Source organism: Monodon monoceros, unplaced genomic scaffold (genome assembly GCF_005190385.1).
Source record: "Monodon monoceros isolate NGI ecotype Baffin Bay Population unplaced genomic scaffold, NGI_Narwhal_1 Super_Scaffold_6, whole genome shotgun sequence".
Lineage (NCBI taxonomy): Eukaryota > Metazoa > Chordata > Mammalia > Artiodactyla > Monodontidae > Monodon > Monodon monoceros.
The window spans coordinates 5,802,635-5,808,044 of NW_021703783.1; the positions used below are offsets into that span (position 1 = coordinate 5,802,635).

Sequence of the window (5,410 nt, forward strand, 5' to 3'; positions counted from 1 at the left end):
CCCTGGCGGCCGCCCTGACTCCCCGCTGCCCCTCCCAGCGCTCTGCGCCCCGTCCCCCCTCCCCTCCCCACGCCCCGTGGCCCCGCCCTCCTTACCCCTAGGCGACTCCACCTTCTGAGCTGAGGAACTCCGGAATCCTTCTGTGCTTAGTTTATGCATTTAATTCATACAGCCACCCTGGGGGAGGCAGTTGCCATTATGCACCCATACTCAGATAAGAAAATGAAGGCCTAAGTCATGGTGTAATGACAATTTTTTAAAAAATATTTATTTTTGGCTGCGTTGGGTCTTCGTTGCTGCGCGCGGGCCTTCTCTAGTTGCTGCGAGCGAGGGCTACTCTTCGTTGCGGTGCGCGGGCTTCTCATTGCGCTGGCTTCTCTTGTTGCGGAGCACAGGCTCTAGGTGCTTGGGCTTCAGTAGTTGTGGCACGTGGGCTCAGTAGTTGTGGTTCACGGGCTCTAGAGCGCAGGCTCAGTAGTTGTGGTGCACAGGATTAGTTACTCCGCCGCATGTGGGATCTTCCCGGACCAGGGCTCGAACCCGTGTCCCCTGCACTGGCAGGCGGATTCTTAACCACTTCGCCACCAGGGAAGTCCCTTTAATGACAATTTGTAGACCACTTAATTGTTTAGGCAACACTTTAACTCCACAACAACTGGGGAATGAGGAATTATCCTGCCCCTTTACAGATCAGCTAACGGGTAAAGTCCCAGGAAAAGTAAATGACTCGTTCAAGGTTGCTGGGACCCAGGCCTCAGTCCCAAGCCCTGGGGCTCTTTCCATTTTCTCAATGTCATCTCCCCTCTCTCTTCCTGCAAACAACCCATGTGACTCACGGTCGAACTCAGCCCACATCCAGATTCCAGCACCGGTGAGTAAGTTACCCTGCTGGATGCTTTTGCATGACAACGCACCTAAAAAAATCCCCCTGCTGGGAAGCCAGCTCTGTGGGGCTGGGATTTCTTTTCCTCTATTTTATTCACCGCTGTCTCTCCAGTGCCTAGAAGAGTGAGTGTCTACATTTCATGGAGCTCCATAGATAAATGAAACTTCTCCGCCAAAGAGGCCAGGCAGCCCCAACAGTCCTCAAGGAGATGGAGAGAGGGACTTCCCTGGCGGTCCAGTGATTAAGAGTCCGCCAAAAAAAAATGGGGAGACAGGAAATGAAGGGTAGTGGAGGGGTCAGTTTTTCTCCCAAACCTCTCCCGGAAGAAAAGACGCCTCCTAGGGCTCCTTTCGCTGCCCGTCTTCATGCTTCATACCCTGTCCAGGTAAGAAAAGTCTTCCCTAAACCTAGCCTTGATCTTATTCTCACATTCCCTACATACCTGAGGGGCAGTAAGTGAGGTTTGCATCCTCCTGGCTCCTCATGGCTGCTTCTAGAAGTGTCGCCCCACCACCACCCCTGCCACCCCTGTATAAACATCCTTGAAGAATCTGGGCGATCAGCTTTAGCTCCCGTTCCCCTTCCTCCTGGTGCCCCTTCTTGCTGTTGTCCTCTGGCCTCTTGGCCAATTCCCCTCCTTCCCTGAAGACTCGGCTCCTGGCTCAACACCTGCTCTCCCCGTGACTCTGCTCTCGCTCTGCCAGGCAGCAGCCACGTGGGAGAACCATCCGTCACCACGGCCTCCGATCCTGGGCCTCTTGATTCATGCTGCAACATAGAGGAACCTTGAGAACATTATGTTAAGTGAAGTAAGTCAGTCACACACATATAGTGTATGATTCCACTTACATGAGGTCCCTACTGTGGCCAAATCCACAGAGAAAGAAAGAAGTGGAACGGTGGTTGCCAGGGAATGCGGGGCCGGGGAGATGGACATGGGACGTTGTTTGATGGGTACAGAATTTTAGTTTTACAGAATGAAAAGAGTTCTGGAAATTGCACAAAATGTGAATGTACTTAACACTACTGAACTGTAAACCTAAAAAAATGGTTAAGATGGTAAATTTGGCATTGTGTTGGGGTTCTTTTACAATTAAAAATAAGAAAAACATAAATTAGCTGGCATTTCTCTCCTGCTTTAAACCCTAGAATGGCTTCCTATTATGAGAATAGGATCTGAATTCCTTACTTGGTGTAGAAAGCCCCGATGACTTCTACACCTCTGTCACCCTCACCTCTGCTCTGGGTCCCCCTGTTCAGCCGCACCAGCTGCCTCTGCGTACCCACACCAGGCTCGTCCCCCCCGGAAGGCTCTGTCTCCACCTTTTCCCACGGCAATCCCCACGCTTTACTCTGAGCTAACATGCTTGGGTTTTCCCTGGCCAAACTATCTGTAGCTTTCCGCATTTTTCTATGTCGCTGTCCCCTTTATTTCCTTCAGAGCACTTTTCTCAGTTTGCAATTACAGGCTTATTTGTTTACTGCCTGTTTCCTGCTGACATGGCCAGCATCACTGCCATCACCTCCAGGCACTAAGCCCCAAGAAGGCAGGAAGCAGAGCTGTCTGGATCCCCCTCTACCCCAGCATCCAGTACAGGGTGCTGGACACACACTCAGTCCCTCCTACATCTTTGCTGATGAATGAGTGAGTCTCTGGCTTTTTTCCTCAGTGTAGCAACAGCACAGTGAGAAGCAGGCGTTCTTGGAGTTAAATCCCAGCCTCATCACTTATTAGCTGTGTGTCATTAGCTGTGTGAACTTCAGGGGTTTTGGGGTTTTGTTTTCTGTAAAATGGGGATATCTTGCAAGGTAATTTTGAGGATTATTGTGTTAAATTATATATAACAAGTGCTCGCCACCGATAGATGTCAGCGTATTAGTACCTAACATCATTGCATTCTACTCTCTCAAGGGGATACTATCACCTTGAGTCTGATCAAAACTATAAAACCTCCCTCTAGATAGAAAAATGAAGCTAAACACATATTTTACACATAAATTCTAGGTGTTCACTGACCATCAGAAGCCTGACCAGATTCACCAGGTTAAGAACCTGAATATAAGGGAGAAGAACAAAGCGAAGTGTTAGCGGTCAAGAATGCCTGGGGAATAACTAAAGCAGCCCCGCAGGTCCAGGGCTGCCATCCCTGGTTCTACAGCGCCGCCTGGCGGTGGGATAGAATTGTTGCCTAGGATTCCCAGGCCGGGGGAGAAAAATGCAGGATTCCGAGTCCCTGCTCCGAGCCTACCCTCAGCACCTCGAATGGCCTCTGTCCACACTTCTTCTCCCGCAGCCCATCTCATAGGAATTTAAAGTCTCTTGGAGCATTGAGGGACTTCCCTGGCAGTCCAGTGGTTAAGACTCCATGCTTCCACTGCAGGGAGCGCGTGCTCGATCCCTGATCCAGGAACCAAGATCCCGCATCTGGTGTAGCGCAGCCAAAAAAAACCCAAACAAAAACAAAAACAAAAACTCTTGGAGGACTTCCCTGGTGGCGCAGTGGTTAAGAAACGCCTACCAGTGCAGGGGACACGGGTTCGAGCCCTGGTCCGGGAAGATCCCACATGTGGCGGAGTAACTAAGCCTGTGCGCCACAACTACTGAGCCTGCGCTCTAGAGCCCACGAGGCACAACTGCTGAGCCTGCGCGCCACAACTACTGAAGCCCACGTGCCTAGAGCCCGTGCTCCGCAACAAGAGAAGCCACCGCAGTGAGAAGCCCGAGCACCGCAAAGAAGAGTAGACCCCACTGGCTGCAACTAGAGAAAACCCACGCGCAGCAACAAAGACCCAACGCAGCCAAAAATAAATAAATAAAATAATTTTTTTTAAAAAAACAACAACTCTTGGAGGCTTGAAATGTTTGCAAGGAAAGTTGTATCACTGGGCCCTCAGGTAGACTGGTAGTTTCAGGGAAAAAAGTAATAAGCACCTTAGTTCTCCACTTTTCACAAATTCGAAATGCGGCATTGATTACAGCTGTCACAGTGTCTCATTATATTAATAATTATTACAATCCTAAAGATTTCAGATTCTTAAAGATTTAATTAATGGGGACAGGGGACTCTGGTGAATCATTTTCCTGTCGTATGCATGTTTTTGTTTACCTTTTAAAATGTGCATTATATGTTCATACTGTTGTGCTATGTTATACCCCCAAATTAGAAAAACTCATGAATGGCTCAAAAGTGCTTCCTCGACTTGTAAATGTAGCAATTAAGGTAGTAATAGGGACCTGACAACTCAGAACAATGCCATTCATAAACTGTGAACTGGGTTTCAGTGGGGATATAATATGTCTAAAGGTGCTGGGATGAAGGAAAATGTGAGTGATTATTTTGCACAGTAAGAAAAAAGAAACTGCAAATAGGAACTACTACAAACATTATCCGGAAACTGGATTTTATTGACTATTCACCCCTGTCCCCGGTGCATTATCAGCTCTAAAATGTCAAATCGAGGTTCAAAGTCATTAAAGCTTGTGTATCGGTCATAGTTAGAGCCTACTGATTTTTTCCAGAATAACTTCAATATAGCATTTCCCAGAATAAAAATTTAAGTTTGTGATAGAGAGAAAGGCCCCAGGAATATAGCACATCACTCCAAGTTGTCCTCACTCTTCAGAGCAAACACGAGTACAAGACACACAACAGAGAAGACAGACAAACGGGTTGTGAAGTTAGTGACACAGATACTTAGAAAGCAGTTTTATCGCCACTGTTGGATGTCAGAGAACAGTGGCAAACTAGGCTCAAGATCAATCACCATCGGGTACGGATGTCAGCATTCAGTTCTCTTTGTGGCTGGTGAAAATCCTCATATCCAGACGGTGCAATAGCTTTCAGAAGGGGGAACACATATGATGGCAAAGTAGTCAATGAGTTTCTGTTCCGCTTATCTCTAAAATTCTCTACTGCAAGAGAGAAATACTTTGTCTTATTAGAGATTATTTGGTAAATGAAAAAGACACACTGGAATCAGGACAGATGAAGCACTGGCTTTGGCAGCAAGAAGGCAGGAGGTCTAAATTCTAATAAAGGAGGTTGTCTAACTCTGAGCCTCAGTTTTTCCCTCTGAAAATTGGGAATGATGTTGATAACAGTAATAGCAATGCCTGTTTCATACAGTTGTGGTAAAAATTAGTGAAGAACTACATATAAAGCGTTTAGGGCAATGTCTGGCATATACTGAATAGAAAGCACTCAGTGAAGGTGAGTTATTATTATTATCATCTTATGAATTCCAGTTCCAACGCTGTTTAATTCACGGAGAACCACTGACGGCCCTCAATACGTGTCCTGAACCCAATTCAGTGTTGAAGGAAATAGAAAACATTTTCACCATGAGTCAAACAGCAGTCACTAAGGACACATTCTTTTCAACGTGGTCACAGAAATAGGCAGCAAGTACAAGAACCTGCTTCCTACCCGCGACCCCTAGGAAGTACACGGATGCTGGAGGGAAAAGTAGTTCACATGAGTCTTGTTTTGTTTTAGCATTTTATTGAGATATAATTCACATAAC

General features: G+C 47.0%; 1 long non-coding RNA gene across 1 annotated transcript; it reads left to right on the plus strand.

Annotated features, from left to right (window-relative positions):
* The first annotated feature begins 729 nt into the window (after positions 1-729).
* On the plus strand, positions 730-1,676 carry LOC114885004. The gene is made up of 3 exons (XR_003790984.1): positions 730-871; positions 998-1,271; positions 1,591-1,676. It is a non-coding gene; the product is annotated as an uncharacterized LOC114885004 (long non-coding RNA).
* Positions 1,677-5,410: the final 3,734 nt, after the last annotated feature.